We start from the raw sequence: 12,035 nt of genomic DNA, 5'->3' as shown, positions 1-12,035 counted from the left end.
TATTCTAACAATGTATGTTGGAAAATTAAAGTTTTTTAATTTTACAATCAAACCTTCATGCCAAACACTGTCGAATGCTTTTTCTATGTCTAGAAGAGCAAGACCAGTAGAATAGCCTTCAGATTTGTTGGAACGGATCAAATTTGTTACACGTAAAAGTTGATGAGTGGTCGAATGTCCATGGCGGAATCCGAACTGTTCATTGGCAAAAATTGAATTTTCGTTGATGTGGGCCATCATTCTGTTCAAAATAACCTTTTCAAAAAGTTTACTGATGGAGGAAAGCAAACTGATTGGACGATAACTAGAAGCTTCTGCAGGATATTTGTCTGGTTTTAAAATTGGAACAACCTTAGCATTTTTCCATTTGTCAGGAAAATATGCTAATTGAAAACATTTGTTAAATATATCAACTAGAAATGATAAGCTACTTTCTGGAAGTTTCTTGATGAGGATGTAGAAAATTCCATCATCGCCAGGAGCTTTCATATTTTTGAATTTTTAATAATAGTTCTCACTTCTTCCAAATCAGTCTCCCAGGCATTTTCGAAAACGTTCTCTTGATTGAGAATATTTTCGAACTCCTGAGTAACTTCATTTTCAATTGGACTAGTAAGTCCTAAATTAAAATTGTGCGCACTTTCAAACTGCATAGCAAGTTTTTGAGCTTTTTCGCAATTAGTTAGTAATAATTTGTTTTCCTCTTTCAATGCCCGGTATAGGCTTCTGAGGTTTTTTCAAGATTTAGATAATTTCCAAAAGGGCTTAGAGCCAGGGTCCAATTGAGAAATTTTATTTTCAAAATTTTTGTTTCTTAATTGAGCAAAACGCTTTTTGATTTCTTTCTGCAAATCCTGCCATATTATTTTCATAGCAGGATCGCGAGTGCGTTGAAATTGCCTTCTCCTCACGTTTTTAAGACGGATCAAGAGTTTAAGAGCATCGTCTATAATAACGGATTCAAATTTTACTTCACATTTTGGAATTGCAATGCTCCGGGCTTCAACAATGGAATTTGTTAAAGTTTCAAGAGCATTGTCAATATCAAGTTTAGTTTCTAAAGAAATGTTAACATCAAGATTGGAGTCAACATACGTTTTATATATATTCCAGTCGGCTCGTAAATAATTGAAAGTGGAGCTGATAGGATTGAGAATCGCTTCTTGGGATATTTGAAATGTAACAGGGACATGATCAGAATCAAAATCAGCATGAGTAATCAGTTGGCTACAAAGATGACTAGAGTCGGTTAAGACCAAAATCAATCGTAGATGGATTTCTAGAAGAGGAAAAACATGTGGGGCTATCAGGGTATTGAATTGAGAAATATCCTGAAGAGCACTCATCAAATAAAATTCTGCCGTTGGAATTACTTTGAGAATTATTCCATGACCGATGTTTGGCATTAAAGTCACCAATGACAAAAAATTTTGACTTATTGCGAGTCAATTTACGCAAGTCAGTTTGGAGCAAATTAACTTGCTGCCCAGAGCATTGAAAAGGCAAATAGGCAGCTATGAAAGTATATTTACCAAACTGTGTTTCAACAGAAACACCTAAAGTTTCAAAAACTTTAGTCTCAAATGACGAAAACAGTTGATGTTTTATACGCCTATGAATGATGATTGCAACTCCCCCACATGCCCCATCAAGTCGATCATTACGATAAACAAAAAAGTTAGGATCTCTTTTGAGTTTAGATCCAGGTTTTAAATACGTTTCGGTAATAACTGCTATATGCACGTTATTAACCGTAAGAAAATTAAACAGCTCGTCCTCTTTACCATTCAGAGAACGAGCATTCCAATTTAAAATATTTAAATTATTATTTGGATCCATTAGAAAAACGTAATCCAATAACAATTTGATTTGTAAATTTTACACCTACTTGGACTGCTTCAGTCATAGTGGTGGCTTTGAACATTGCATCAATCATTAGATTCAATTGTTCAGTTAGAAAATTAAAATCAGAGGCAGACATGTCATGTGATTTCCCATTGGAATTTCCGGTAGACGAAGAAGCGGAGTTACCTGTGGCGGTAGGGTTTTTTCCATTTGATTTGAAACAAGTAGAATGGGTACCCATGGATCGAACAGGGGAGGAGTTCGAATTTCCTGCTACGATATCGGCAAAAGATTTACCGTGGGTAGATACATTCGAAATAGAAAGATTCGAACGGCTACCCGACGGATTAAAATTAGTTTGTGATGAGCATGATTATGATCTTCCTGATGGGTATGATTCATGATCAAGCGATCGTTAACTGAAAAATGAGCATTGTTCGATACTCTACCAGGCAAATTTCCGGAAACGACCGTTATCGTAACGGATATTATCTTTCATCTGCCTGGCACGAGCCTCAATGACCTTTTTGCGTGAAGGACAATTCCAAAAATTGGACTTATGGTTAGCCCCGCAATTACAACATATGAATTTGGTGGTATCTTCCTTCACTGGACAGACGTCTTTGGCGTGAGAAGAACCTCCGCAAATCATGCATTTAGCATCCATGCGACAATTTTTTGTACCATGACCCCACTTTTGGCACCGACGGCACTGAGTGGGGTTCTGGTAATTTCCTCCAGGTTTCTTAAAATGTTCCCATGTCACACGGACATCAAACAAAAGTTTTGCTTTTTCTAAAGCTTTAATATTATTTAGTTCTTTTTGTTAAAGTGAACTAAATAAAATTCTTGAGAAAGCCCTTTCCGAACAATGCCAGATTGGGTTCTCTTTTCATAATGATTACTTGGACTGGGGAAAATCCAAGTAAATCATTTATTCCATTTTTGATCTCTTCAGGTGATTTATAGTCACTTGAGAGACCTTTCAAGACAACTTTGAACAAACGTTCAGTTTTGTCGTCATAAGTAAAAAATTTGTGCTTCTTCTCTTCAAGATGTTTGAGAAGAAGCTCACGATCTTTAAGAGTTTCCGGCAAAACGCGACAGTCTCCTTTCTTTGCGATTTGGAAGGAAACCTTGATTCCCCTAATGGAGTTCAAGATCTCCTGCCTAAATCCCACAAATTCGGAACAACTGACCACGATAGGCGGCACTCTTTGCTTCCTCACTTGAATCAAAGAGCCTGGGCTAGAGGCTGCTTCGATTTGGTGTTCGGAAAATTTGTCTAGAGCATCGAACTGATTGCTCATTTCGATACAATTATTCATTTCACCCTTGGAAGAAAGTTGGCATTCTGGGGAAACGTCCTTTCTTCCATTCTTGCCACGTGTAGTGACAGTTTTAAAACCCACTTTTTTGGAAGGAAGTAGTGAATTCAGAGATTCACCCTTCCTTTTGTTTGTTGTTGATACCATGTTAATTAATAAACGAAAGAAGACGTGACCTTCGAAAGGTTTTTGCCCAAGACGGTGTCCAAGAAGGATTACCACCGCTAGCTTTCGCCAACGGGTCCAACGAAAAATCGAAGGCACGGGTCCAAACAAGGATCGTAAAGGGCTCAATAGTAGAAAAATAGTACTGTACTTTTAATTTTAGCACTGAAAAGTACTGTTTTTGTAGCACTGAAAAGTACTGTTTTATTGCTTTAGGTAGTTTTTAAGAAAACTTCCAAGAGCAGAGAGAATTCGTGTACGGCACAGCACGAAGGTACGATGCGCACTGATAAAAGAAAATTAATATTTGTATCAGCCTTATGTCATATAAGAGAAACGAAGAATGTTATATGGAGACTGCAAGCATGTTGAAAAAATCGATTAAACTGAATTTAATGGTAAAATTTACAATCAAATTATATCTAAATTGAAAGTTCAAGTCTTATTTAGCATGGATTGGATGATTAAATCACAAAACGGACTTTGCGTCTAATTTTAGATACAATCTTTATTTTTTCATCAGATTTGTAAATTATAATATGGTGGCTTTTCAAAACTGCTATTGTGTACAGTTCAAAGGGGCCTTCCTTAACCGAGTGGTTAGAGTCCCGCGGCTACAAAGCAAAGCCATGCTGAAGGGTGTCTGGGTTCGATTCCCGGTCAGTCCAGGATCATTTCGTAATGGAAATTTCCTTGACTTTCCTGGGTATAGAATATCATCGTACCTGCCACACGATATACACAGCTCAAGCGTTACGGCTCATACAAAAATTTGAAATTTTTCAAACAAAAAGCGTTACGGAGGGGGTGGGAGGGGGTCGAAAATTTCCAATTGGACGCTGCCCAATCGACGTTTTGGCTTGTTGATACACGGAATAGTTGAAAAGAGCGTTCAAATTGCTTCAAAACTGATGAATATCACTAACATTGCTAAAACTTTTCTTGCTTGTACCAATAGTTGCGGCAAAGTGTTCCTATAGTGGAGGATCCCATAAGAAAACAACGGATACCGCAACTATAGGAACACAAAAAAATACCGCAACTGAAACCAATAGTGGAGGTATTATTTTTCACTGACATGCCGTGGATTACTGTGATGAAACAATTTTTCTCAGTGCGCATCGTACCTTCGTGCTGTGCGTACACGAATTCTCTCTGCTCTTGGAAGTTTTCTTAAAAACTACCTAAAGCAATAAAACAGTACTTTTCAGTGCTACAAAAACAGTACTTTTCAGTGCTAAAATTAAAAACGGTACTTTTCAGTGCTACTAAAACAGTACTTTTCAGTACTATTTTTTCTACTATTGATCCCTTTACGATCCTTGTTTGGACCCGTGCCTTCGATTTTTCGTTGGACCCGTTGGCGAAAGCTAGCGGTGGTAATCCTACTTGGACACCGTCTTGGGAAAAAACCTTTCGAAGGTCACGTCTTCTTTCGTTTATTAATTAAACATGGTATCAACAACAAACAAAAGGAAGGGTGAATCTCTGAATTCACTACTTCCTTCCAAAAAAGTGGGTTTTAAAACTGTCACTACACGTGGCAAGAATGGAAGAAAGGACGTTTCCACGGAATGCGAACTTTCTTCCAAGGGTGAAATGAATAATTGTATCGAAATGAGCAATCAGTTCGATGCTCTAGACAAATTTTCCGAACACCAAATCGAAGCAGCCTCTAGCCCAGGCTCTTTGATTCAAGTGAGGAAGCAAAGAGTGCCGCCTATCGTGGTCAGTTGTTCCGAATTTGGGGGATTTAGGCAGGAGATCTTGAACTCCATTAGGGGAATCAAGGTTTCCTTCCAAATCGCAAAGAAAGGAGACTGTCGCGTTTTGCCGGAAACTCTTAAAGATCGTGAGCTTCTTCTCAAACATCTTGAAGAGAAGAAGCACAAATTTTTTACTTATGACGACAAAACTGAACGTTTGTTCAAAGTTGTCTTGAAAGGTCTCTCAAGTGACTATAAGTCACCTGAAGAGATCAAAAATGGAATAAATGATTTACTTGGATTTTCCCCAGTCCAAGTAATCATTATGAAAAAGAGAAACCCATTCTGGCATTGTTCGGAAAGGGCTTTCTCAAGAATTTTATTTAGTTCACTTTAACAAAAAAGAACTAAATAATATTAAAGCTTTAGAAAAAGCAAAACTTATGTTCGATGTCCGTGTGACGTGGGAACATTTCCAGAAACCTGGAGGAAATTACCAGAACCCCACTCAGTGCCGTCGGTGCCAAAAGTGGGGTCATGGTACAAAAAATTGTCGCATGGATGCTAAATGCATGATTTGCGGAGGTTCTTCTCACGCCAAAGACGTCTGTCCAGTGAAGGAAGATACCACCAAATTCATATGTTGTAATTGCGGGGCTAACCATAAGTCCAATTTTTGGAATTGTCCTTCACGCAAAAAGGTCATTGAGGCTCGTGCCAGGCAGATGAAAGATACTATCCGTTACGATAACGGTCGTTTCCGGAATTTGCCTGGAAGAGTATCGAACAATGCTCATTTTTCAGTTAACGATCGCTTGATCATGAATCATACCCATCAAGAAGATCATAATCATGCTCATTCACAAACTAATTTTAATCCGTCGGGTAGCCGTTCGAATCTTTCTATTTCGAATGTATCTACCCACGGTAAATCCTTTGCCGATATCGTAGCAGGAAATTCGAACTCCTCCCCTGTTCGATCCATGGGTACCCATTCTACTTGTTTCAAATCAAATGGAAAAAACCCTACCGCCACAGGTAACTCCTACCCCGCTTCTTCGTCTACCGAAAATTCCAATGGGAAATCATCAGATGATATGTCTGCCTCTGATTTTAATTTTCTAACTGAACAATTGAATCTAATGATTGATGCAATGTTCAAAGCCACCACTATGACTGAAGCAGTCCAAGTAGGTGTAAAATTTACAAATAAAATTGTTATTGGATTACGTTTTTCTAATGGATCCAAATAATAATTTAAATATTTTAAATTGGAATGCTCGTTCTCTGAATGGTAAAGAGGACGAGCTGTTTAATTTTCTTACGGTTAATAACGTGCATATAGCAGTTATTACCGAAACGTATTTAAAACCTGGATCTAAACTCAAAAGAGATCCTAACTTTTTTGTTTATCGTAATGATCGACTTGATGGGGCATGTGGGGGAGTTGCAATCATCATTCATAGGCGTATAAAACATCAACTGTTTTCATCATTTGAAACTAAAGTTTTTGAAACTTTAGGTGTTTCTGTTGAAACACAGTTTGGTAAATATACTTTCATAGCTGCCTATTTGCCTTTTCAATGCTCTGGGCAGCAAGTTAATTTGCTCCAAACTGACTTGCGTAAATTGACTCGCAATAAGTCAAAATTTTTTGTCATTGGTGACTTTAATGCCAAACATCGGTCATGGAATAATTCTCAAAGTAATTCCAACGGCAGAATTTTATTTGATGAGTGCTCTTCAGGATATTTCTCAATTCAATACCCTGATAGCCCCACATGTTTTTCCTCTTCTAGAAATCCATCTACGATTGATTTGGTCTTAACCGACTCTAGTCATCTTTGTAGCCAACTGATTACTCATGCTGATTTTGATTCTGATCATGTCCCTGTTACATTTCAAATATCCCAAGAAGCGATTCTCAATCCTATCAGCTCCACTTTCAATTATTTACGAGCCGACTGGAATATATATAAAACGTATGTTGACTCCAATCTTGATGTTAACATTTCTTTAGAAACTAAACTTGATATTGACAATGCTCTTGAAACTTTAACAAATTCCATTGTTGAAGCCCGGAGCATTGAAATTCCAAAATGTGAAGTAAAATTTGAATCCGTGATTATAGACGATGATCTTGAACTCTTGATCCGTCTTAAAAACGTGAGGAGAAGGCAATTTCAACGCACTCGCGATCCTGCTATGAAAATTATATGGCAGGATTTGCAGAAAGAAATCAAGAAACGTTTTGCTCAATTAAGAAACAAAAATTTTGAAAATAAAATTTCTCAATTGGAGTAGCTACTACGAATTGTACGGTCATCAATGGTCATGGTCATGGTCACTAATCTACTCATATATTTCGCATTGCGTACATTTGTCATAAGATGCAAAATAAATGCAGTGAAGATAGCAAATCGATCCAACGTTATCCCACTTGACTTCACACTTTGTGGGCCACAGTTTGCAACACAGACACAACAATTTCAGTAACTAACATGAAAACATGTCTTTTTGAATAGCTGAATGTATCTAAGGATACGTTAATGATGTGAGGTTCTGGAGTATATACCAAAGAAGCTGCTGCAAGATTGCAATACAATTCTGCATAGAAGCTTTGTAAATATTGCATTATATTAGATTGTATACATATCGTATAGAACTCTGCGCAAAAATTTTCCAAGTGCAAGTGTTGCTCAACAAAGAACACCTAGATATAAGAAATAAATCAAATGTTCGTAATGATACTAATAAAAAAAATAAAAACGATAATAATTATAAACAAAATTATATTTACCAAATGCCTAATGGAAGCGACCCTAAATTGCATTTGTATGTGACAATCACAAAGAGCAATAATAAGTGACAATCATTTTTTGGTCGTGACAGGAAGCAAAAATAAAACCACCGACACCTGATACCAGCCCCAACAGCATTGACCTCAACCTTTTATTTCAAGAACACGTATCAGCAAATTACTTTCAAATTGATATAAATTATCACGCGTTATCTTGTGTTTACCTAACAAACAAATTGCGGTCGCCGCTAATTTTCTTCTTTCCGTGTGCCGGACGGGACTAAAATTCCATATCTCACCGCCTGAACTGATACCGACCCGAACGAGTGCGAATCTGAGAGTGCACATTCCGGCTGTGTCCGATTTCGAAGGCATTTATTCCAATTCGGTGCACGTCGCGTCGATGAGCACTTGAATTGGCCACCAGCGGGAAGCCATGACTCGATTCGAAGAAAATACGAATCAGCTGAACCTCTGGCACTATGGTTCAATTTCACGACAAAATTCCAAGCATGTTATGTATAAAAATCAACCTAAAAGTAATACATGGGAAATTCTTGTTTAGATTGATTATGAAACATTCATCATTGCATTGGGAATATTTTTTGGGATTACAAAATTTAAGGAAAAATTTTAATTGTGGAATTTTTCATCGAAATTCGCTTATTTCATATTACGAAATACAATATTATAATATAATAGCACAAACAAAAAAAAATCAAAAAGCCCTAATCATACAAAATATTATTTTCATGAAATAATATTAACACTACGTACATAATAGGATACACTGCGAAACACGTTTTTGTCTCAAGCACCAAAATACCACTATATACTAAATTAGGGGTTGCTGAATCCATTGCCGTTTTCAAAAATATCACAGCACGTCTAGTTTTTGAGATATTGACTGTTGAAAATGCTAAATTTGTCGATTTCAGCCAACTTACATACAAGTTTTTCAACTTGTATGGCAATTTGTTTGCTTAATTTGTCACAAAATTTAAACTTCTTTTGTTAAACAATACTTTTTAACAAAGTTCATAATTCTTCCGCTGGTAAAATGTTATATATTGGTGGTTCTGAAAAGTATTATCTTAGGCTGATACAAGCTTTAATTTTCTTTTATGTCACACCCCCCTCCCCCCTTCAAAAATCCGAAAATTTTGAGGGGGGAGAAGAAAAAAGATTCATCATTTTTAAGACAGGTTTTTTATAATTTTTAAAACGAAAAACAGGTAAAATAATGATGCAGATGAAAATTGAAAAAAGTTTACCCGAGCAAAGTCCAACATCAAAATCAAAGCAAGTTGAAAACATATATTGTTTTCAGCATTAAGTTGATATCATAATTTGATATCGATTTATCAATGAAATATTCGATATCATATTTTGTTTTCTTTCTGCTATCATTTTAAATTTTTACTTACTTACTTATTTGGCTTTACATCAATTATCTTGATAAAGCCTCGCCAACAATATTTCGCCAATTCCCTCGGTTCATGGCCACTTCTCTCCATCCTCGACTGTGACCCACGCTCTCCAGGTCCTGGTGTACCTGATCAATCCACCTAGCTCGCTGCGCCCCACGCCTTCTTGTTCCGACCGGATTCGTGGCGAACACCATCTTTACAGGGTTGTTGTCCGGAATTCTTGCAACATGCCCTGCCCAACGTATCCTTCCAGCTTTAGCTACCTTCGCGATACTGGGTTCGCCGTAGAGTTGAGCGAGCTCGTGGTTCATCCTTCGCCGCCACACGCCGTTCTCCTGCACGCCGCCGAAGATCGTCCTTAGCACTCGGCGTTCGAAAACCCCAAGAGCTTGCAAGTCCTCCTCGAGCATAGTCCACGCCTCATGCCCATAGAGGACTACCGGTCTTATGAGCGTTTTGTACATCGTGCATTTGGTGCGGGGGTGAATCTTTCTTGACCGCAGTTTCTTCTGGAGCCCATAGTAGGCACGACTTCCGCTGATGATGCGCCTTCGTATTTCCCGACTAACATTGTTGTCAGCCGTCAACAAGGATCCGAGGTAGACGAACTCGTCCACCACCTCGAAGGTATCCCCGTCTATCGTAACACTGCTTCCTAGGCGGGTCCTGTCGCGCTCAGTTCCGCCAACCAGCATGTACTTTGTTTTCGACGCATTCACCATTAGCCCGACTCTTGTTGCTTCGCGTTTCAGGCGGGTGAACAAATCTGCCACCGTTTCAAATTTTCTCCCAATAATATCCATGTCGTCCGCGAAGCAAACAAATTGTCCGGATCTCGTGAAAATCGTGCCTCGACTGTTAAGTCCGGCTCTCCGCATGACACCTTCAAGCGCAATATTGAACAACAGGCACGAAAGTCCATCGCCCTGTCGTAGTCCCCGCCGAGACTCGAACGAACTGGAGTGTTCGCCCGAGATCTTCACGCAGTTTTGCACACCGTCCATCGTTGCTCTGATCAATCTTGTGAGCTTCCCGGGAAAGCTGTTCTCGTCCATGATTTTCCATAGCTCTATGCGGTCGATACTATCGTATGCCGCCTTGAAATCGATGAACAAATGGTGCGTAGGGACCTGGTACTCACGGCATTTCTGGAGGATTTGCCGCACGGAAAAGATCTGGTCCGTTGTCGAGCGGCCGTCGATGAAACCTGCTTGATAACTTCCCACGAACTCGTTTGCTATAGGTGATAGACGACGGAAGAGAATCTGGGATAGCACTTTATAGGCGGCGTTTAGGATGGTGATTGCACGATAATTTTCACACTCCAGTTTGTCGCCCTTTTTGTAGATAGGGCATATAACGCCTTGCTTCCACTCCTCCGGTAGCTGTTCCGTTTCCCAGATTCTGACTATCAGCCGATGCAGACAAGTGGCCAACCTGTCCGGGCCCATCTTGATGAGTTCGGCTCCGATACCATCCTTGCCAGCGGCTTTGTTGTTCTTGAGCTGTTGAATGGCATCCTTAACTTCCCCCATCGTGGGAGCTGGTTGATTTCCGCTATCCGCTGTGCTGACGTAGCCATCGTCTTCGCTGTCCTGACCTTCTGTGCCTGTGTTCTCTGCGCCATTCAGGTGTTCATCGTAGTGCTGCTTCCACCTTTCGATCACCTCGCGTCCGTCCGTCAAGATGCTCCCATCCTTATCCCGGCACATCTCAGCTCGCGACACGAAGCCTTTGCGGGATGTGTTGAGCTTCTGATAGAACTTCCGCGTTTCTTGAGAACGGTACAGCAACTCCATCTCTTGGCATTCCACCTCTTCCAGGCGGCGCTTTTTGTCCCGGAATAGGCGGGTTTGCTGTTTCCGCTTCAGTCTGTATCGTTCCACGTTTTGCCGCGTACCATGCTGCAGCATTGCAGCCCGCGCTGCATTCTTCTCCTCTAAAACCTCCTGGCACTCCTCGTCGAACCAATTGTTTCTTGAGCTCCGTTCCACATATCCGACAACGCTTTCGGCAGCGTCGTTAATGGCTGCTTTGACTGTCCTCCAGCAGTCCTCAAGAGGGGCCCTATCGAGCTCGCCCTCATCCGGCAACGCTGCCTCAAGATGCTGCGCGTACGCATTGGCGACATCCGGTTGTTTCAGCCGCTCGAGATTGTACTGGGGCGGGCGTCGGTACCGTACATTGTTGATGACGGATAGTTTTGGGCACAGTTTCACCATCACCAGGTAGTGGTCGGAGTCAATGTTGGCGCCACGATAGGTTCTGACGTCGGTTATGTCGGAGAAGTGCCGTCCATCGATCAAGACGTGGTCGATTTGCGATTCTGTCTGCTGAGGTGATCTCCAGGTGTACCGATACGGGAGGCTGTGCTGGAAATAGGTGCTACGAATGGCCATGTTCTTGGAGGCGGCAAAATCTATCAGTCGTAGGCCGTTCTCGTTCGTCAGCCGGTGGGCGCTGAACTTTCCAATCGTCGGTCTGAACTCCTCCTCCTGGCCAACCTGAGCATTCAAATCTCCTATGATGATCTTGACGTCGTGGCTTGGGCAGCGGTCGTACTCGCGTTCGAGCTGCGCGTAAAATGCGTCCTTGTCATCATCAGTGTTTCCGGAGTGTGGGCTATGCACGTTGATTATGCTGAAGTTAAAGAATCGGCCTTTGATTCTTAACTTGCACATTCGTTCATTGATCGGCCACCACCCGATCACGCGCCTTTGCATATCACCCATCACTATGAAAGCTGTTCCCAGCTCGCGTG

General features: G+C 40.4%; 1 protein-coding gene across 6 annotated transcripts in view; it reads left to right on the top strand.

Moving 5' to 3' along the window:
• LOC5566421 overlaps positions 1 to 12,035 on the top strand; it is a 290,745-nt gene that overhangs the window by 196,106 nt on the left and 82,604 nt on the right. The window lies entirely within an intron of this gene.

This window comes from Aedes aegypti, chromosome 2, assembly GCF_002204515.2.
Source record: "Aedes aegypti strain LVP_AGWG chromosome 2, AaegL5.0 Primary Assembly, whole genome shotgun sequence".
Taxonomy (NCBI): Eukaryota; Metazoa; Arthropoda; class Insecta; order Diptera; family Culicidae; genus Aedes; species Aedes aegypti.
This window is presented reverse-complemented; position numbering and strand designations above follow the sequence as displayed.